The sequence below is a fragment of the Coregonus lavaretus genome (genome assembly GCF_964263955.1).
Source record: "Coregonus lavaretus genome assembly, chromosome: 38".
Taxonomy (NCBI): Eukaryota; Metazoa; Chordata; class Actinopteri; order Salmoniformes; family Salmonidae; genus Coregonus; species Coregonus lavaretus.
The window spans coordinates 14,455,074-14,478,953 of record NC_140025.1 but is presented as its reverse complement, the minus strand read 5'-3'; the positions used below and the strand labels follow the sequence as shown (position 1 = coordinate 14,478,953).

Genomic DNA, 23,880 nt, shown 5'->3' with positions numbered 1-23,880 from the left:
ATGATGAGATTATTATGGATAAAACAGCGAGAATATTTTTATTTGTCAAACATCGATCATCATGTCACCAGAATAAGACCCTCTATATTTATTGGAAAGCAGTATCAACCTGTTCACCGGGCACATTCACCACCCTGTGAAGTTCTTTCACAACCCTGTAATTTATTTCATCTGTAGCCTAAGAAACTGCATGGTTTCCCGAGTCATAGTGGGAGGACCACACACCACATCGCTTGACTCCAAATTTACTTCGATATGATGGTTCTTATATCAATATTAATTAATACATTTTACAGACACAAAAAGATCCCACCATGTCGAACTAACAAATGATCTGTCGGCATTTATCAAATTGTACCGAAACTCTTGGCATTCTCTCAACCAGCTTCATGAAGTAGTCACCTGGAATGCATATCAATTAACAGTTGGAGGTGTACCTGTGGATGTATTTCAAGGCCTACCTTCAAACTCAGTGCCTCTTTGCTTGACATCATGGGAAAATCAAACGAAATCAGCCAAGACCTCAGAAAAAAAATGTGTAGACCACAAGTCTGGTTCATCCTTGGGAGCAATTTCCAAACACCTGAAGGTACCACGTTCATCTGTACAAACAATAGCACGCAAGTATAAACACAATGGGACCACGCAGCCGTCATACCGCTCAGGAAGGAGACGCGTTCTGTCTCCTAGAGATGAATGCACTTTGGTGCGAAAAGTGCAAATTAATCAAAGGACCTTGTGAAGATGCTGGAGGAAACAGGTACAGAAGTATCTATATCCACAGTAAAACGAGTCCTATATCGACATAACCCGAAAGGCTGCTCAGCAAGGAAGAAGCCACTGCTCCAAAACCGCCATTAAAAAAGCCAGACTACGGTTTGCAACTGCACATGGAGACAAAGATCGTACTTTTTGGAGAAATGTCCTCTGGTCTGATGAAACAAAAATAGAACTGTTTGGCCATAATGACCATTGTTATGTTTGGAGGAAAAAGGCGGTGCTTGCAAGCCGAAGAACACCATCCCAACCATGAAGCACGGGGGTGGCAGCATCATGCTGTGGGGGTGCTTTGCTGCAGGAGGGACTGGTGCACTTCACAAAATAGATGGCATCATGAGGAAGGAAAATTATGTGGATATATTGAAGCAACATCTCAAGACGTCAGTCAGGAAGTTAAAGCATGGTCGCAAATGGGTCTTCCAAATGGACAATGACCCCAAGCATACTTCCAAAGTTGTTGAAAAATGGCTTAAGGACAACAAAGTCAAGGTATTGGAGTGCCATCACAAAGCCCTGACCTCAATGCTACAAAATAAATGTGTGGGCAGAACTGAAAAAGCGTGTGCGAGCAAGGAGGCCTACAAACCTGACTCAGTTACACTAGCTCTGTCAGGAGGAATGGGCCAAAATTCACCCAACTTATTGTGGGAAGCTTGTGGAAGGCGACCCAAAATATTTGACCCAAGTTAAACAGTTTTAAGGCAATGCTACCAAATACGAATTAAGTGTATGTAAACTTCTGACCCACTGGGAATGTGATGAAAGAAATAAAAGCTGAAATAAATCATTCTTTCTACTATTATTCTGACATTACACATTCTTAAAATACAGTGGTGATCCTAACTGACCTAACACAGGGAATTTTTACTAGGATTAAATGTCAGGAATTGTGAAAAACTGAGTTTAAATGTATTTGGCTGAGGTGTATGTAAACTTCCGACTTCAACTGTATATAATGTTGTTGGGTCTATAACCATGTTTGCCAGTGACAGTCTCTTCCAATTCAAATATTTGTTTTCAACAAAATGTTCAGTAAAGACCCATGTAATTCCAGTTGATATTTTTCTCTCTCTCTCTCTCTCAAGAAGAGTAAAGTTAAGGCCTCATCATCTTGCTGAATTTATCTGAACTAACATCTATCGGAATTTCTGTCGGTTTCCATTTTGAAAGTGCTGAACAAATAGGCCTACCTCGTCGCAGCTCATTTGCTTGCACTTGCTTATACTGAAAGCTAATTGTTAATGATGTAAGACAAGGCTCCGCTGATAGCCATGTGTAGCGGTGGTAAGGATTCACTCCATGGTGCTGAAAGGAAAGCTCTGCTGTTAGGACAGCTTTACGTAGGCCCTAACAGTTTGTTGGCACTGTTTGTCACCGTTATAGTGCAATTAATGTATGTGTTGTGTAGTGGCTTTGCTGGCATGCATCTTCTTCTTTTTTTTATGAATTTGCCCCACCTAGATATACATGCTAAAATCGCCACTGGTAGACACAAATTGAAAACCCCTAAAACTACCATTATACATATGCGAGATAAGACCAACACATTTCACCTATACAGATCTACAACATTCAAACAAGCAATTACTCTCGGACGTACAGGGTTATTTATCCCTTTGTCTCCCTATCAAAAATCCAATGAATGTGCTTACCTTGGTGTTGTCTTTTGGAGTTTTGTGTACCAGGGTCTGTGAAGTTTAAAATACATTTCTACATCATACAAGGTCGAGGGTGACGTATGGGCCAAACCAAAATCTGGAAGTGTACGTCATCATCACTTTGTGGTTCTAAACTACCTTGACTGCATTGTTAGTGATTGCTACCATATGAAACCAGTAATTCTATCCACAACCTATGGTTCCCTTCTTCTAAAACATTAGCATTATGCTAGTGTCGGATTAGTGCATGACATTACCTTCGATCTTTCTTTTGATTGGGAGGGAAGCAACTGGTGAGCTGGAGTTAGCTTCAGACAACAGACAGGTTGCCCCCTCCGTCCAATGGGCAGATTTCCTTCAGCGGGTATCATAGTTGAAACAAGAAGCAATGACAGAAGTCTGAGTTAGTGAAATAACAAGGAAATCCTATATATCCCAGTCACTTTTTCCTAAATAATGTTCCGTCTCTAAAACACTAGTTTGTCTCTAAACGCTTAGGTCCCAATCGGTTGACACCTTTACCAACAAAAGGCATGTTGCCCTACGTCCCTTCCACCAAAAGTGTAAAATGGTAACAACACAACCATGTCTTTCCAGGAGATGTGTAGTACCAGCAAATCTGCAAGAGGTCCAAACAGTTGGTGGTTAAGGTCTAAGAGTCCTACACCACTTCCAGCAGACTCTTATCCATCTGGCCATACACAGCAGACAGGACAAGACCATTTGCCACAAGCACAAAGACTCTTGGCTTCCGCAGCCCACCATAGCAAAAACCATTGTCAGTGTACTGAACCCGGATGAAGGACAGTGTGTCTCAGCATAAGACCATGTAGAAACACCCATATTTAACGCTAACTGTTGTTGGATATTCAACAAGAATGTCATATGGTAAAAGTTACATACTAAAAAATACATTATGAACAGTGTAGTACAGTTCAGTGTGTCTGAGTGTGTCTCAGGTGCAGTAAAGTGCAGAGAACTATAGCTACAGATTGTTACACCAGAATGTGTCAATGTGTGTCACCTTGATCACTATAATGTATCTCGACCTGTGCAGCTACGTGGTGAACGTCCATTCAAGACCCATGTAATTGTACCAACCTCATGATGGGTATAGGGAAAATTAAAGTATCATATAGCAGCCTAAACCTATCGATGTTACATTGAGCTGGGTGAATGGAATTTGAATGACACTCATCCAATATGCTGTAATAGAAATAAGGCCATGCTCATTAAAAAAATAATTGTCCTCCCTCTTCTTAAACGGCACCAACCACCACTGTACAGAAAGCTTGACAATTTGTGTTATCAGTCAGTTGGGCATAATGATATACCACAATGAAAATAATATTTTAATAAAAAGTAATATAATTACACACTCTGCAATGTTATTCAAACCACTTACATGCATCAAAATGTCAAAATGGTGTCAAAATAGTAATGATGACAGAGTCACTCACATGAACATCAGACAAACAAATTAAATACATAATGTCCATTCATGTGAAACAACATTACTAATTTGATACCTAGTTGGTTACCATTCAGAACTTCTGGAAGTGTAGTCGACTTGGACTGGCAGACGTGAGTGAAATTGTATTTCAAAAAGCCTGACGACCATTTTGTATAAAATCAAATGTTATTGGCCACATGCGCCGAATACAACAGGTGTAGACATTACCGTGGGGGGGGGGGGGGGGGCAGTGCAAATAGTCCGGGTAGCCATGATTAGCTGTTCAGGAGTCTTATGGCTTGGGGGTAGAAGCTGTTGAGAAGTCTTTTGGACCTAGACTTGGCACTCCAGTACCGCTTGCCGTGCGGTAGCAGAGAGAACAGTCTATGACTAGGGTGGCTGGAGTCTTTGACAATTTTGAGGGCCTTCCTCTGACACCGCCTGGTATAGAGGTCCTGGATGGCAGGAAGCTTGGCCCCGGTGATGTACTGGGCCGTACGCACTACCCTCTGTAGTGCCTTGCGGTCGGAGGCCGAGCAGTTGCCATACCAGGCGTTGATGCAGCTGTAGAATTTTTTGAGGATCTGAGGACCCATGCCAAATCTTTTCAGTCTCCTGAGGGGGAATATGCTTTGTCGTGCCCTCTTCACAACTGTCTTGGTGTGTTTGGACCATGATAGTTCGTTGGTGATGTGGACACCAAGGAACTTGAAGCTCTCAACCTGTTCCACTACAGCCCCGTCGATGAGAATGGGGGCGTGCTCAGTCCTCTTTTTTTTCCTGTAGTCCACAATCATCTCCTTTGTCTTGGTCACGTTGAGGGAGAGGTTGTTATCCTGGCACCACACGGCCAGGTCTCTGACCTCCTCCCTATAGGCTGTCTCATCGTTGTCGGTGATCAGGCCTACCACTGTTGTGTCGTCAGCAAACTTAAAGGTGGTGTTGGAGTCGTGCCTGGCCATGCAGTCATGGGTGAACAGGGAGTACAGGAGGGGACTGAGCACGCACCCCTGAGGGGCCCCCGTGTTGAGGATCAGTGTGGCAGATGTGTTGTTACCTACCCTTACCACCTGGGGGCGGCCCGTCAGGAAGTCCAGGATCCAGTTGCAGAGGGAGGTGTTTAGTCCCAGGATCCTTAGCTTAGTGATGAGCTTTGAGGGCACTATGGTGTTGAATGCTGAGCTGTAGTCAATGAATAGCATTCTCACGTAGGTGTTCCTCTTGTCCAGGTGGGAAAGGGCAGTGTGGAGTGCAATAGAGATTCCATCATCTGTGGATCTGTTGGGGCGGTATGCAAATTGGAGTGGGTCTAGGGTTTCTGGGATAATGGTGATAATGCTTTTACTTACAGGCAAAGTGGTAAAAGGGTCTGCTCCAATTGGAGGCACCCAGGTTGATGTCACATACAGCTCCGCCACAAAGATATCCCTGCCCTGCTCAAGACAGTAAAATGAAAATGACTATGTAAGGCCCTACCTCTAAAATATTTGATTAACTATCTACACATTATTTCTCTGTGATTGTGGATCAAGGTATACCCATTTACAGTATATGTAGTACAAACTGACACATACAATTAATCAAGTCATTAATATACTGTGCAACATAAAATATACCTTACACGTGCATAACTATTTGGAAACATACATTCCCCACCTAGAAAGTGAAAAAATAAATATTTGATAAAACACATTTTCACAGAGCACCACTTAATATAATTTTTCAGACAAATATAAATGTTTTTACTTACCGTTGATTCCATCCAAATGTTCGGCCCAATCAGTGTTAAAATATCACAATGTTGATAGTTTCATTACATTTCTCCATTTACCCTGACATTTTTTTATGGAATTGCCATCAACCCTTGCCAGGGGGCACAACCCCCTGTTGGTCATAGGGTAAAGAAACAACATGGAGAATTAAGTAATGCACGCAAGTTATCAGTGCCAAAAACATACAAAGGTGATTTCTAACAAATTGGCAATGGACTTGTGGTAACTTAGGGTTACTTGCGTAACCCCGGTTCTATGATAATAAGAGTGAGATGTCTCACATTGGGATTCCCTCGGAGGAACACTGGGCTCGAAGAACCAATCACACAACACCCACTGGTCATTCTCAAGCATAACTCTCTTCCTCGCGTTCTTGCGAGCAGGGAAACGCGGTGAGACATCTCACTCCTATAATCATAGAACCGGGGTTACACAAGTAACCTTAAGTTCTATTTCAAATACTTATTTTGATGTCTCACATTGGGATATGGCCAACTCCTGTATCGCAGACATGCTGTCCGAATCCAGGGTAGTCCCAACAGCATCACCCCTCAGAGGCTCCGACACTGAGGACAGTATGCGCCAACGAAGGTGCAGTGACATCCAGTCGGTGAAACCACATAAATGTATGAGGGGTGGCCCAACATGCCACCTCGCAAATCTCGAGATGCCTTTGAACAGTGCCCAAGAGGTAGCCATACCTCTGGTGGAATGAGCCCTCAGGCCCTCCGGGGACTCTAAACCCTTGCTATTATAAGCCAATAGAATAGCCTCCACTGTCCAATGGGATAGCCATTACAGGGGGGTGCCCAAGACACAAAGACTCATTTTGACGCAATGCTCTCGTTCTATCCAAGTAAATGCGTAAAGCGCGTGCTGGACTTCTGTAGAAGTGAAGGGCGGCAGGTGGAAAGCCATAAGCTCTAAGGCGAGACAATTGTAATTGCAGCTGACCTTAGGCATACAGGTGGGGTTGGGTAACAACGTTACCTTGGATAACCCCAGGGCAAACTGTAGACACGAATGGTGGACTGACAGTACGTGCAGCTCACTCACTCACTTACATCACTGCGGATGTAAGGGCACTCAGCAAAGCTGTCTTGAAGGAAAGATATTTCAACTCCACGCTTTCCAGCGGCTCAAAAGGTTGCTGTGAAATCGCCTCAAGCACAATAGACAGATCCCAAGATAGGGCTAAAGGCTTGGAGACTGGGCATAAGCGATGCACTCCCTTCATGAAACGACATAACATAGGGTGTTTCCCTACTGTGTTGTTGTCGAAGCCTATATGACAGGCAGAGATAGCGGCTAGATAGACCTTAACAGTGGAGAACACCTGTCCTCTGTCCAAAAGGTCCTGCAAGAAGCATAAAACCTTGGATACAGAGCATTGGTAAGGAATTATCTGTTTTTGGTCATACCACTTCTCAAAAACGCACCACTTGTTTCCATACTGTGAGCGTGTAGAAGGGGCTCTTGCACTCTGGATAGTCTCAATGACTCCAAGAGGCAAGCCTGTCGCATTCAGATGTATCCTCTCACGGGCCAGGCCCAGAGGGCCATGTTTTTTTTGTTTTTTTTAGAGGGAAAATCAGCTTTAATATTGCAGATATATTGTAACTTCCATCAATGTAATTGTCTGCATCACTTCCAATCCCCCATATACTTTTTTTCTTCGCAAATATATATATATGCATATACAGTGAGGGAAAAAGGTATTTGATCCCCTGCTGATTTTGTACGTTTGCCCACTGACAAAGACATGATCAGTCTATAATTTTAATGGTAGGTTTATTTGAACAGTGAGAGACAGAATAACAACAAAAAAATCCAGAAAAACGCATGTCAAAAATGTTATAAATAGATTTGCATTTTAATGAGGGAAATAAGTATTTGACCCCTCTGCAAAACATTACTTAGTACTTGGTGGCAAAACCCTTGTTGGCAATCACAGAGGTCAGACATTTCTTGTAGTTAGCCACCAGGTTTGCACACATCTCAGGAGGGATTTTGTTCCACTCCTCTTTGCAGATCTTCTCCAAGTCATTAAGGTTTCAAGGCTGACGTTTGGCAACTCGACCCTTCAGCTCCCTCCACAGATTTTCTATGGGATTAAGGTCTGGAGACAGGCCAGGCCACTCCAGGACCTTAATGTGCTTCTTCTTGAGCCACTCCTTTGTTGCCTTGGCCGTGTGTTTTGGGTCATGCTGGAATACCCATCCATGACCCATTTTCAATGCCCTGGCTGAGGGAAGGAGGTTCTCACCCAAGATTTGACAGTACATGGCCCCGTCCTTCGTCCCTTTGATGCGGTGAAGTTGTCCTGTCCCCTTAGCAGAAAAACACCCCCAAAGCATAATGTTTCCACATCCATGTTTGACAGTGGGGATGGTGTTCTTGGGGTCATAGGCAGCATTCCTCCTCCTCCAAACACGGCGAGTTGAGTTGATGCCAAAGAGCTCCATTTTGGTCTCATCTGACCACAACACTTTCACCCAGTTCTCCTCTGAATCATTCAGATGTTCATTGGCAAACTTCAGACGGGCATGTATATGTGCTTTCTTGAGCAGGGGGACCTTGCGGGCGTTGCAGGATTTCAGTCCTTCACGGCGTAGTGTGTTACCAATTGTTTTCTTGGTGACTATGGTCCCAGCTGCCTTGAGATCATTGACAAGATCCTCCCGTGTAGTTCTGGGCTGATTCCTCACCGTTCTCATGATCATTGCAACTCCACGAGGTGAGATCTTGCATGGAGCCCCAGGCCGAGGGAGATTGACAGTTATTTTGTGTTTCTTCCATTTGCGAATAATCGCACCAACTGTTGTCACCTTCTCACCAAGCTGCTTGGCGATGGTCTTGTAGCCCATTCCAGCCTTGTGTAGGTCTACAATCTTGTCCCTGACATCCTTGGAGAGCTCTTTGGTCTTGGCCATGATGAATCTGATTGATTGATTGCTTCTGTGGACATGTGTCTTTTATACAGGTAACAAGCTGAGATTAGGAGCACTCCCTTTAAGAGTGTGCTCCTAATCTCAGCTCGTTACCTGTATAAAAGACACCTGGGAGCTAGAAATCTTTCTGATTGAGAGGGGGTCAAATACTTATTTCCCTCTTTAAAATGCAAATAAATGTATAACATTTTTGACATGCGTTTTTCTGGATTTTTGTTGTTGTTATTCGGTCTCTCACTGTTCAAATAAACCTAACATCAAAATATATTTCCCTTTATTATCTTCCAACCCCACCACCCCTTCCCTAATTGGAGTAAACAACAACGCTTAGGCCTCTACTTCCAGCTTATACATACTATATACAATGTATGGACAGTCAATTTTACAATAATTCAATTTTGTTTGTTTTTACTCCTGAACTTCCTCTACCCTCAACCTCTCCGATCATTTTCATGATGTCCATCCGGTTTGCTTCTATATGCCATACTATATCTTTCTAACTGTGCTCTTTCACAAAAGCTCTCAACCTATAACCTATATACTTATTATGGACACAGTAAGCTTACATTATTAGTTATCTTGTTGTTATTGGTTGTTGTTAGTAGTCCCATTCTTCAACTCCATTCAACACCACACATCTATTACATTTACATTTTAGTCATTTAGCAGACGCTCTTATCCAGAGCGACTTACAGTTAGTGAGTGCCTACATTACGTTTTTCATACTGACCCTCCGTGGGAATCGAACCCACAACCCTGGCGTTGCAAACGCCATGCTCTATCAACTGAGCTACATCCCTTTTTTTCTAAAAGTATTATTATATTATTGATCGAATAACTATGACTTTTCAGATCACCCACGGAGGAACTTGAAGCTCTCGACCCGCTCCACTACAGCCCCGTCGATGTGAATGGGGGTGTGCTCGGCCCTCCATTTCCTGTGGTCCACGATCAGCTCCTTTGTCTTGCTGACGTTGAGGGAGAGATTGTTGTCCTGGCACCACACTGCCATGTTTCTGACCTCCTCCCTGTAGGCTGTCTCATCATCGTCGGTGATCAGGCCTACCATCGTAGCGCCGTCTGCAAACGTAATAATGGTGTTGGAGTCATGTGCAGCCACGCAGTCGTGGGTGAAAAGGGAGTACAGGAGGGAACTAAGCATGCACCCCTGAGGGGCCCCCTTGCTGAGAGTCAGTGTGGCGGATGTGTTGTTGCCTAACCTCACCACCTGGGGGGCGGCCCGTCAGGAAGTCTAGGATTCAGTTGCAGAGGGAGGTGTTTAATCCCAGGGTCCTTAGGATAGTGATGACCTTGGAGAGCACTATGGTGTCAATGAACAGCATTCTCGTTGTTTTCTTTTAAATCCACCACTTGGATACCTCCACAGCCTTATAGAGGATCTAGATACTTTTTCTAAACTCTCTGTATTACAACTAAATTATGATAAGTGTACTATATTACGTATTGGGTCACTAAAAAAATACAAACTTGACATTACCGTGTAGTTTACAAATAAAATGTTTTGACGGTGATGTGGACATACTCGGTATACATATCCCGAAAGAAATAAATTATCTCACTACAATACATTTTAATAGAAAGTTAGCAAAAATAGATAAGATCTTGCTACCATGGAAAGGAAAATACCTGTCTATTTGTGGAAAAATCACCCTGATTAACTCTTTAGTCGTATCCCAGTTTACCGATTTACTTATGGTCTTGCATACACCTACTGACCTGTTTTTTTGAATTATATGAGCAAAAAATATTTAATTTTATTTGGAACGGCAAGCCAGACAAAATTAATTATATAATGAATATGAATTCGGAGGGCAGAAATGATTAAATATTAATGCATTAGACCTCTCACTAAAGGTGTCAGTCATACAAAAGTTATACGTAAATCTGAACTGGTTCTCTAGCAGATTAGTAAGAATGGCTCACCCCGTGTTCAAGAATGGCCTTTTTCCCTTTATTCAGATTACAACCTCGCACCTTTGTTTATTTGAAAATTAAATGATCTCCAAAATATCACTATTTTTTAAAACAAGCCAAAGAAAGTTGGTTGCAATTTCAGTTTAATTCACCAGAAAAGACAGCACAAATAATACAACAAATAGTTTAAACTCAAATATACTAATTGATAAAAACAAAACATTCTTTTGAATAATAAAAAAGGTATAATATTTGTCAATTATATCATAAATAGGACTGGTGGAGTTATGTCATACATGCAGCTAACAAAAATAGATGGAAATGTCTGCTCTACCCAAAATTACAACGAACTAATTGCAGCATTACTGCAAAAATGGAAGTGGCAAGTGGAAGGGGGAAAAAGTAAGGAACTTGTCTGCATTAAAGTCCAAAATTGGTTAAAGAAAATTGTGATAAATAAAAAGGTATACCAGTTTCATTGAAGGAACAAAAAATTGGCAGCTGTGCCATATAGATTGCAAAATAGTTGGGAAGAGATTTTTGATGTACCGATTGTACCGAAACTATGAGAATAGAAAGGTTCTGAACTTTTGTAAAACATCACAGCACAGTTGAAAAATATATGGCAAGTAGAAATCCAATATGGATGGTGTTAAGAGATAGATGGGAGGGGTTGATTGGAGCTGAAGGGTGGGACTAATAACAACAAGATAACTAATGTAAAAAATACTGTGTCCGTAAAATTGTGAAACAGCACAGTTACAAATATACGGAAAATGGAAATCAAACTGGATGGTCTTCATAAATAGATGTGAGGGCTTGAGGCTAGCGGAAGGATAGCAGTAAAAACAAAAAAGTATTATTGTAAAATAGATTGTGTCTGTAAAATGTATATAGTATGTATAAGCTGGAAGTAGAAGCCTAAGTGTTGTTGTTCATTAGTTTACTCCAATTAGGGGAGGGGTGGTAGGGTTAGTGGAAAATAATAAAGGAAAATATATTATGCGAATTAGGGTGGATCCAGGGTGTCTAGGATGATGGCGTTGATGTGAGCCATCAACAGCCTTTCAAAGCATTTCATGGCTACAGATGTGAGTGCTACGGGGCGATAGTCATTTAGACAGGTTACAGGTCTACCGCTTCTTAGACTTGCGTTCAATGAGAACCACAGATCTATAACTCACATTTATGTGAATTTGGTCGGGCCGCCCAAAAAGTTACATATTGCACATTTAACGTTTAAATGTTATTTTTGGAGGGTGTAGTTGCCCTTTAATTCAATTGAGAAAAACAAATGCCCTCCCCATTGATTTAAACCAGCATTATATATTTGTCAGATAGGCCTACATTGCTGTCAATATTTAATTGGGAAGGTTATTTGGGAAAGCCTTTTGAAATGTTCATGCCCTTACAAAAAAAGATTGCAGTAAAAGTGCAGTAACTGCAGTCGACTGTGGTATTTTGGACACAGTAATTGCAGTTGTACTGCAATGAAACTGCAGTTACACTGCAAAACTACTGCAGTAAAAAAAAGAGGTTATTTTGGACGCAGTATTTGCAGCATACTGCAGTTATACTGCACTATACCTGCAGTTATACTGCAGTGTACTGCACTTAAACTGCAATCTTTTAATTGTAAGGGAACAGCGCATGATGACTGAATTGCGCATCTTAAATAGTCTACTAACCAAGACTATGGACCAAACTTTTTCAATACCTGGTTTGCATACCCAATGTTGCCTTAGTTAGCATTTGCTGGTAGATATAAATTGAAACATCTTTCCTACCTACCAGCTACCAACGTCATTCTTCTGTGAGCTGCTCCATGCGACAACCAGTTGAGAGCTGCTCTCCTTTGGTGCCTGCAGATGATTTTCCGCTGAAACTAGGCGGTGTGCTGCGCGCATGTGAATATATTTCACATGCTTTTTGATTGTGTAGGCTACTTTGTGCATGATTTCTCTATTGGTTCCAAACTTCTTCCATTTTTAAGAATGATGGAGGCCACTGTGTTTTTGGGGACCTTCAATGCTGCAGAAATGTTTTGGGACCCTTCACCAGATCTGTGCCTTGACACAATCCTGTCTCTGAGCTCTACGGACAATTCCTTGAACCTCATGGCTTGGTTTTTGCTCTGACATACACTGTCAACTGTGGGATCTTATATAGACAGGTGTGTGCCTTTCCAAATCATGTCCAATCAATTGAATTTACCACAGGTGGACTCCAATCAAGTTGTAGAAACATCTCAAGGATGATCAATGGAAACAGGATGCACCTGAGCTCAATTTCGAATCTCATAGCAAAGGGTCTGAATACTTATGTAAATAAGGTATTTCTGTTTTTTATTTTTACATTTGCAAAAAATTATTCAAAAAATCATTATGGGGTATTGTGTGTAGATTGATGAGGAGAAAATGTAATTAAATACATTTTAGAATAAGGCTGTAACGTAACAAAATGTGGAATAAGTGAAGGGGTCTGTCACGATGCTGAGTTAAGGGACGGTAAACGGAGCGCTCGTAGAGTGTCATCCTTTTATTAAACTTATCACACTATACGTTCTCAAAAATAAGCAAAGAGAGACAAGCACCAAGTGACTTATGTGCCGTGAACACAATAGCAGACAAGCACGAACAATGATCCACACACAGGTGGATGTGAGAGGTGCCTAAATACTATCCCTAATCAGAGACTAACTCTAGACAGCTGTCTCTGATTGGGGATCATCAACCCCCCTTAGTATTCATGTGAGGGCTTGACTGTGGGCCTACCACTCCCCCTAGTGGAAATAAGGCCTACCCACAGTCAAACCTTCGCAGGGTCTGAATACTTTCCGAATGCACTGTATAAAGACTTACAATTTCCCTGTCTCCCCTTACTAATAGTGAGTGAGCAACTTTCCAACAAATTTCTCCACTCTTCCCTACCAGCGAGTCAAGGAAATTCTGACAAAGTAAAGGACAGTAATGTTACGAGTAAAGTCGGAATCCCAGGTTTCAATAGGCAATAAGATAGGCTATTAATGTTTCTATAAAGGAGTGTATATATTTGGCCTGGCGAAGTGGTTTTATGCGCTGACTGAATGGAAGCTGATAATTCTGAGTTTCTTACTCGGCTAGTGGGAAGAAATTAGGAGTCCTCACTATCCGAGACCGAGTCAAGGCCGAGTAAAAATGTATCCAAGACTCAATATGTGGTCTCGAGACCTGACTCGAGACCAAGACCGGTCTGGAGTACTACAACACTGGTAAGCAGGGTAAGTAGGCATCTGGATGGAGATCGGTCTCACTGAAGTGCATTACCACTCATTTACTAGTAAGAGTCACTGTTCAGGCAGACATTGTTGAACTGTGGCTTCACATTCTATTTCAATATACCTCTTTATGTATGTTGAAAGCATGACGTTGAGTCAAACATGCCATTTTACTATACCATTTTACTATCAACATTGTAACAAGGTCAAATAAAATATGTCTAATCAAATCTAACATTCAACATAATTTCAACCACCCATATAAATTCAAAAAAATATATATTTTCTATGTGGAATTTTCAATGCAATTTCTATGTATACATAGTTCTGATGATTATGTTGAAATTATACTGAACAAAAATATAAACGCAACATGTGTGATGAGGTGATGTTGAAGGAGTCAGGCGCAGGAGGGTAAATCACAGAATAACAGGCTTTATTCCACAACCACAGAGTTATGCAGGAACGCGTCAAAACACTCCAGTACGCAAAACAGGCGCACTTGAAAATACATGGCACACAGGAAAATATCCCGCCGATACAAAATACAAGGAGCTCCACCGAGCTTCACTATTCTCCACAATAAACAATCACACACAAAGACAAGGGGGCAGAGGGAACACTTAGACAGGTACTGATGAGGAAATATGAACCAGATGTGTATAATAAACAAGACAAAACAAATGGAATGATGAGATGAGGAGCGGCAGTGGCTAAAAGGCCTGTGACGACGACCGCCGAAGCCTGCCCGAACAAGTAGAGGAGGCAGCTTCGGAGGACGTCGTGACAACATGCAACAATTTCAACGATTTTACTTAGTTACAGTTCATATAAGGAAATCAGTCAATTGAAATGAATAAATTAGGCCCTAATCTATGGATTTCACATGACTGGGCAGGGGTGCAGCCATGGGTGGGCCTGGTAGGGCATAGGCCCACCCATTTGGGGAACCAGGCCCAACCAATCAGAATGAGTTTTTCCCCCACAAAAGGGGTTTATTTTAGACAGAAATACTCCTCAGTTATATCAGCCGTCCAGGTGGCTGGTTTCAGACAATCCCGCAGGTGAAGAAGCCAGATGTGGAGGTCCTGGGCTGGCATGGTTACACGTGGTCTGCGGTTGTGAGGCCGGTTGGACGTACTGACAAATTCTCTAAAACAACGTTGGAGGCGGCTTATGGTAGAAAAAATTTACATTAAATTCTCTGGCAACAGCTGTGATGGACATTCCTGCAGTCAGCATGCCAATTGCACACTCCCTCAAAACTTGAGACATCTGTGGCATTGTGTTGTGTGACAAAACTACACATTTTAGAGTGGTCTTTTATTGTCCCCAGCACAAGGTGCACCTGTGTTATGATCATGCTGTTTAATCAGCTTCTTGATATGCCACACCTGTCTGGTGGATGGATGATCTTGGCAAAGGAGAAATGCTCACTAACAGGGATGTAAACAAATTTGTGAACAAAATTTGAGATAAATACACTTTTTGTGCATATGACAATTTCTTGGATCTTTTATTTCAGCTCATGAAACATAAGACCAAGTTTTACCCAAATGTTTATGTTTACAACGCTGGTTGAAATTATATGAAAACAGTATTGGTTGATGTACGTTGATTCCACGTCACAATACATTGACAAATGATGTTGAAACAACATTGATTCAACCAGTGTGTGCCCAGTGGGACCCCTGTTCGAGGATGTCCGGGATGAAATTAACCAGAAATATGTTTAATTTAATGTTCATTGTTTTTCCGACAGATTGAGAACCTCGAGAAACAATTGGAGAGGCATACTTACTGTGATATGTGGTTGTCCCACCTAGCTATCTCAAAGGTAATTCCACCTAAAAACGACCTTTTGGTATTTGTTTCATTAGTCCATTGTTGACATAGTCCCAATTTATTTTGCTTGTCAGTAATCAAGTTTTCAACATATGTCACTTTCAAAATACAGAAATCATCCTTGTATGACTAAAGTCAGCAAAAACACTACAGTGAATACTGTAATATTTACTGTAGTATTTACTATAGTATACTGTAGTACTTACATCTAACTACAGTATAAATACAGTAGTAAAAGACAGTAGTGTATATACTATAGTAATTAATATACTATAGTAGTGTTTTTGCAGACTGTAGTATACTGTAGTATTTGCTGTAGTTGCAGACTGTAGTATTTTTGTAGACATAATTGTGTTTTTGTTTTATTATCTTTGACATAGAATTAGAGGCTTTCTCCTTCAGGAAACCTAGTGGAGAAATACTAAAATAGCAAATGTTCCATAACCACTAGGTAGGAACAGCTAGTTTAGAGGCTCTACTCTTTTCTATAACCTTTAGGGAACACAATATGGTCTATACTTGGCATGTATGTTTCTCACTTATGGGTGGCACAAATTGTGTTATGGGAATGGGCAGGGTATATGCAAATTAAATACTGTAGTATTTTTTTCAGTTAAAGTGTAGTGTTTCTGTAGACAGTAGTGTTTTTGCAGACATTATTGTAGTATTTACTAGTTACATTTTTTTTTTTGGGGGGGGGGGGTAATACCGTATTTACTGTAGTATTCTACAACATTCTATAGTAAGTACTACACATGATCAAGGGATACTATTGTGTAGTATAGTGTTCTACAGTATACTACAGTAAACGGGACCACCCATACACAAAAATGTATGCACGCATGACTGTAAGTCGCTTTGGATAAAAGCGTCTGCTAAATGGCATATTATATTATATTATTATTAAACTGTAGTATTTTTTCATGTGGGTGTAAGGTGCAGGACTGAACATTAATGTTGTAACCCTCTCGTTTCTAGAATGAAGCCTGTGCTGCTAAGGATGTGTTGGAGAGGGAAATGGCTCCTCCGTTAGAGGTACGTCCAACAATTGAAATCTTCAGCTGGAACATTAATGGAGTTCATTCAGTGGCTATGTGCCGTTTAAGATGAGGGAGGACACTTTCTTTCATGAGCATGGCCTTATTTCTATTACAGCATATTGGATGACTGTCATTCATGTTCCATTCACCCAGTTCAATGTAACAGCGATAGGTTTAGGCTACTACCTGATCCTTTAATTTTCCCTATACCCATCATGAGGTTGCTACAACCTAGCCTATGAATGAGTTTATAACGTAGGTGCACACAGGTCGAGAGACAAATATGAGGTGACAGTGACACATGGACATACAGTGACATTAAATACCGCCTTGCACACTCTTGCCTGCATCTAGCTGATATAGGGTGTAATCATTAGTCCAATAGTAGCAAACCAGAGTTTCTGTTGGACAAATTCAGGTATGTTTATCCCCATTTTGTTCCATTTAAGAAATGTTTTTCAACAGAATCGGCAGAATGAATACACCCCTGATCACACGTAAGCACAGTTAACTTTCATAGCAGCCACGTTGTATTCCTTCTTGCATCTATGCGCTCTCCTCCTCACCTCTTCACTTCGCTTGTGGACTTCAATGCACAACACATCAGCTGTATGTGACCAGGCAAAAAAAACTTCCCAAGCCAAACCGCTACGCACAGCCTACATTGTTGTCACTATATTAGCTAAAGTAACATCATAGTAAGCATAGCTAATATAATTCATGTGTTAGTAAACCCACTACAATCATGCAGTAACGTTAGTGTACAGTCAGTAAGCAGTTACACTGGCGGGCCCCGGTGGCAATACATTTGTCAAACCAAAAGCTGGAAGAATTTGTGTTGTGTTGGAAAGTCATAGCCAGCTAGCTAACATAGCATACCTCTGTTTGAGCAGGGTGTTTCAGTAGGCTAAACTAGCTAGCTGCATTTGCTAGCTAAGTGAAACTGAAATGACACTCTCTCTCTATTTCTCTCTTGCTACTTCTTCATTTTGGAAGAAATTAATTTGTTAAAAACTGTCCAACTACTGTCTTTCTCTCTCTTTGAGTCAACTACTCACCACATTCTATGCACTGCAGTGCTAGCTAGCTGTAGCTTATGCTTTCAGAACTAGATTAATTCTCTGATCCTTTGATTGGGTGGACAACATGTCAGTTCATGCTGCAATAGCTCTGTTAGGTTGGAGGACGTCCTCCGGAAGTTGTCATAATTACTGTGTAAATCTATGGTGAGAACCATGCGCCTCCTAAGTTTTGTATTGAAGTCAATGTACCCAGAGGAGAACGGAAGCTAGCTGTCCTCCGGCTATACCATGGTGCTACCCAACAGAGTGCTGTTGAGGTTACTGTAGACCTTCTTTGCAAAATAATTTGTTTTAATCAGTTATTTGGTGACGTGATTATATTTAGTATAGTTTTATCTAAAAATTCTATTTTTATTTTTATGAACTCCACTGAGTTCATTGTACAGTAGAAAACATACACAATTCACAAACATACAGTGGGGGAAAAAAGTATTTAGTCAGCCACCAATTGTGCAAGTTCTCCCACTTAAAAAGATGAGAGAGGCCTGTAATTTTCATCATAGGTACACGTCAACTATGACAGACAAATTGAGAAAACAAAATCCAGAAAATCACATTGTAGGATTTTTAATGAATTTATTTGCAAATTATGGTGGAAAATAAGTATTTGGTCACCTACAAACAAGCAAGATTTCTGGCTCTCACAGACCTGTAACTTCTTCTTTAAGAGGCTCCTCTGTCCTCCACTCGTTACCTGTATTAATGGCACCTGTTTGAACTTGTTATCAGTATAAAAGACACCTGTCCACAACCTCAAACAGTCACACTCCAAACTCCACTATGGCCAAGACCAAAGAGCTGTCAAAGGACACCAGAAACAAAATTGTAGACCTGCACCAGGCTGGGAAGACTGAATCTGCAATAGGTAAGCAGCTTGGTTTGAAGAAATCAACTGTGGGAGCAATTATTAGGAAATGGAAGATATACAAGACCACTGATAATCTCCCTCGATCTGGGGCTCCACGCAAGATCTCACCCCGTGGGGTCAAAATGATCACAAGAACGGTGAGCAAAAATCCCAGAACCACACGGGGGGACCTAGTGAATGACCTGCAGAGAGCTGGGACCAAAGTAACAAAGCCTACCATCAGTAACACACTACGCCGCCAGGGACTCAAATCCTGCAGTGCCAGACGTGTCCCCCTGCTTAAGCCAGTACATGTCCAGGCCCGTCTGAAGTTTGCTAGAGTGCATTTGGATGATCCAGAAGAGGATTGGGAGAATGTCATATGGTCAGATGAAACCAAAATATAACTTTTTGGTAAAAACTCAACTCGTCGTGTTTGGAGGACAAAGAATGCTGAGTTGCATCCAAAGAACACCATACCTACTGTGAAGCATGGGGGTGGAAACATCATGCTTTGGAGCTGTTCTTCTGCAAAGGGACCAGGACGACTGATCCGTGTAAAGGAAAGAATGAATGGGGCCATGTATCGTGAGATTTTGAGTGAAAACCTCCTTCCATCAGCAAGGGCATTGAAGATGAAACGTGGCTGGGTCTTTCAGCATGACAATGATCCCAAACACACCGCCCGGGCAACGAAGGAGTGGCTTCGTAAGTAGCATTTCAAGGTCCTGGAGTGGCCTAGCCAGTCTCCAGATCTCAACCCCATAGAAAATCTTTGGAGGGAGTTGAAAGTCCGTGTTGCCCAGCGACAGCCATGCTCTAGTAGTCTGACCTAATCAGAACACACTGTTTAGACATGGATCTTCTGCTGCTTTTCTAAATTCTGTTCTTGCCCCAGGCTCTCAGAATGGGAAGAAGTGGTGATAGGAAGCAGCGTCGCAATGGAACCCATCTGCCATCTGGTGCCCATGCCCAGCAAGTCCTACCTGGCACCAAACCTGTCACCTGGTGCCCCAATCCTGCCTGGTCCCCGGGTTATCCACGTAACACATGGATCCCCTTTCCAGCACTCTGGCATTATCAATGGACCCAGAGGTCAAAACCACTGCCCACCACCCAGCGTACCCATGTGGCTTCCCCTACCCAAGCCAGAGCTCAACTCCACCCTGGGGCTTCTGTCCAGCCTAGTGTGGCTGATCATGGACCAGCAGCTCCATCGGTTGGGAATGCTAGCTCTGTTGACTTTGCTGAACCCAGCAGGAGCAGCAGCAGCAGATGAAGCAGTAGTATCAGCAGCACCTGTGTGCTGCTAACAGCTTTGCTTCCTCCACTGTCAAAGTGCCCCAAGCTGGGCTCAAACCAGTGATCCTCTGCTTCGCAACACACTTGACCGCCCTCATTGACAACGTTCCAACTAGGGGTGTAACGATTCGTTTTAACAACGATTCGATTTGTATCACGATTCGTGGTTGTCGATACGATTCAAGGACGATATTGGTTCATTTAGAACGATACGATCCGAAACGATTCAGTGACTTGAAATCGATTCAGTAACCTTTTAGCCAAAAATTCAACCAGTGTGACTGAAATAAATACCTGGATACTGGACAGTGCAGGTGAAGTTTCCTAGATTCCTGTTTCTTGTAAGGACCGCAATGGTGGCTTGATAATTTCTCGCTCGTCGGCTTCTCCTCTGTCGTCCGCCATGCTATGTTTTGTTGTCTTGGCGCCTTTGCGCTGCTGCTGGCGCGATGACGTCACGGATAGGCAGACTGAATCGAGTAATGTTTAAAGCCTTTATCATTAAAAGTGCTAAGAAAAAACATCCATATAAACAGGGGTGCACATACCTTTTTCAGTGAGTTACTCAGGTGAGTACCAGCAGATGGTGTCTGGTACTCACCCCATATGTAGCGTGGTCTTAATAAGTACAGTCTTCCTCACTGTCCTCTTCAGTGTCGCCCCCCACTGTCCTCTGCTTCAGCTTCCTGCATGGTAGATGAAGATGCTGCAGATACACCTCCCTGTCCTTTTTTTTTTTTCGGGGGGATGGATCAGCTTAATATTGCAGATAGATTGTATCTTCTATCACCTCCCTGTCCTTGGTTGAGCCTCCGATTAGCTGTCTCCATCCACAGGTCAACAGCAAGCTTTGGGTCAAATGTCTCTGTGGTCTGCTTTGACAGGTGAATGTGCATCAGGGCTGAGAGACGAGCATGTGACAGACAAGATCTGTACTTGGTTTTTATTATGTTGAGATGTGAGAATCCCCTCTCACAAGCTGCACTGCTTAAAGGCAGTGTAAGAGACAGCTTAACCACCTTGTTGATGTTGGAATAAGCATCTGGGTTACTTGTACTTACTATTTGGACCAAGTCATACACAGAAGAGGCTCCCAGGCGTTTTCCTGCCTGCTTTAAGCGCATCCATTCTGTCATAGTGGTATCTTTGTCAAGTTGCAAGGTGGCCTCATATTTCTTGAGAATGCTGCAAACTGTTGTGTTTCCAAAACTGTGGAGGTCTTGCATTTCCTGAGGCCATGTTGAAGGATCAAATACTAAGAAATGATCACATGACTTGAGGGAGTCATATCTGATTTCAAACTCTTCAATTAACCCCCTGAGTAAGTGTGTCTTGTCTCTGTCAGCATCAGCATTGGAAACAGTGTGTGCCCTGTGGCTTTCACCATCAAGCAGAAGTGTGAACTGTCCAATGGCCACCATGAGTTCATCCTTACATTCTCCAATGGTCAGCTTTTCCTTCTGAAACCTAATGGATGTGGTCTTCAAAATGTTGCAAATGTCAAGCATGTTTGACAGAAAGCACTGAAAACGCTCTGTGCAGATATGCTGCAAGTCACTTATCACTCGTAACCAGTTGCATTTTAATGGCTGGCAATAGTCTTGATATTTTTAACAGTGTTTCATGCCTCCATGCAGACCATCTGGTATTATGAAACTTACCCAGTTCCACAAAGGAGATCCCATTTTCTTCACATAGCTTTATTCAGTGCAGCAGTTTTTTTTGCTCCACCTTTTTGTAAATAAAACTGCAGCAGCTTGACCACAGAGCGATGAAATGTCTCACAGTAAGGAACGTTGCGATCAGCTGATTTCGCGCAATTCTCCAGTGTGTGTGCGGTGCACAGAATGTGCACAAGGGAGTCTCCAACCGCAGCATGTTGCCGGAGTTTTGGCACAACGCCGTTGTAGATACCTACGTTGACAGCAGCCCCGTCTGTGCACACAGCGACCAACTTTGTTGTCCAGTCATCCAAGCCTGTGTCCTGGAAAAGTCTCACAAGTCCGTCTGTTATGGCCTGTGCGGTTCGGTCAGCACCCAATTCAATCAGTCCAATAAAGTCTGAAGTAAACTCTCCGTTGCTGGACACAGACACAATGTAAACTATTTCCTGCTCAGTTTTTGTGATGTCCTCAGATCCATCAAAAAACAGCCCCCAAAATTCAGCAGACTGCAACTTGGCTCGTAACTCCCCGCTGATGGTGTGAGCGATGCTCTGCATGATCCGTGTGCCCCCTTCACGTGAATGATATGCACCTCCGACATTTACTCCCAGCCGCTTCAGTAAAGGAACATCCTCAGAATAGGAAGACATGGGACGTGCGTGTTTAGCTTTATGGAAAGAGAAAAATATTAAACAGAGCTTGCCGCTGTTCTTCATTCAGCTTGTCTCGCCATCTGGCAAGTGGGCGACTGGACATTTATTCTCGGCTAGCTTTTAGCAATGGCTTGCGCCACATTCGTGTGCTCCTTGCTCTTTTCATGTTTGTCAAATAAAGGATGGTTGAAATTCTTTGAGCCTTTATAAAATGCACCTGTTTTGTCTGCTAGATGTGGATTTGAGCGGCAAATCTTGCACCACATTTCAGTGCGCTCATCGTTAGCTTCAAGCCACTGCACATCTTGGAGCCACTTTTCCGAAAAAAGTATTTTCTTCGGCTCTGGCTCCAGTTGGCGTTTCTTTGTAGGTGGCGAAACGCCAAAGAAGCTGCTTAATGTCTGTTGCTTTTTGGACATCCCTGACAGTAGTTGACAAGCAACATGTCATGTGTAAGGTTAGATGAGAAGATCGGTCAAGTACGCAAAGGCGCGTAGTAACACAAGTGGCATTACGCATTCCTGATTTTTGTCGCGCTTGCGTATCTGCGTACCAGTTATGTGCACCCCTGCATATAAAGTCTGACGTGCTTAAATCCAATGGGTTATTTCCTAGTATCGATACAATCGATTTATTACATTTTAAAACGATGTTAGATCGATATATGTTGTCAAAAGGCCAACTCGCCGAGCACAGATCGATGTAGTTGGATCATAGGAATATAAATCGATACATCGATGTAGTAGATGGATCGTTACACCCCTAGTTCCAACGGTTTAGCCACCCAAAAGGTACTGATTGGATGCCTCCATCCGCGACATTTCAAGCTAGCTGTGGAGTGAGCTTACAGTAAATTCCTAACTGCATTACACCCCCAATGACCCTGACACCGCACAGGGGCCCCAGCTAGCTGTGTGTGGCTAAATCAGCATGACCACTCTCTACTCTTTCCTTTCTCCTTTCCTTTTAACTACAAATTCTCTCTCTATAAGGTGTTTCCCCATGTCTTGGCTTCAGATAGAACAGATAGCCCACCCACATATTATACCGTCTTGATAGACATCATTGGCAGTGGAACGTTTTTTAGGACATAAAAATAATCAATACCTGGCTAACTAGCAAAAAGATAATCTAGTCTGTGAACTAATCATTAGCCCACTGGGGTATTAGTGCAGATGGGCAACCCCATGCTTCAGCCATCTATGTATAGCCACTATGCTGCATCAGTTTTACACACTGTAGGTGATGATTCCTATTGCTAAAATAACACACCTGTCTGATAATATGGACCATGTAAGCCTATAGGTTATTGGGTGAAAGAGCCAGCCCTAAAAATATAACTTTTTAATAATACATTATTGGGCAAATTTCAACATGGGGGGGGGGCATAGTATTTTAGAATGCCAATAACTGGCCATATGTATATAACTGGCCATGCATACAGTGTTACCTTGCTGTTAAAATGCTGGAAAATCCAATTATGGATATGGGAAAATTCACTCTGCAAATGGTGAAAGCTCTTGGTGAAAGCATAAATCTATTCTGCTGGCAGCCGAGTTAGATGGTAGGGACACCCAGGGTTAGGGATGGTGTTGTCCTCAGATGAGTCCTCAAATCTCTTGGCCACTGGACGACTCCTACA

The 23,880-nt window shown here is 42.3% G+C and overlaps 1 protein-coding gene across 2 annotated transcripts in view; it reads left to right on the top strand.

The window, feature by feature from the left end:
• The window catches only part of LOC311111964 (uncharacterized protein), a 426,062-nt gene that overhangs the window by 349,317 nt on the left and 52,865 nt on the right, over positions 1 to 23,880 (top strand). Inside the window, exons 3-4 of one of the 2 annotated variants that reach the window (XR_014610808.1) lie at positions 16,629 to 16,685; positions 17,156 to 17,187. The gene's annotated coding sequence lies outside the window, so the exon portion shown is untranslated. The remainder of the gene's footprint in view (positions 1 to 16,628; positions 16,686 to 17,155; positions 17,188 to 23,880) is intronic. The other variant, XR_014610807.1, reaches the window with a different exon arrangement.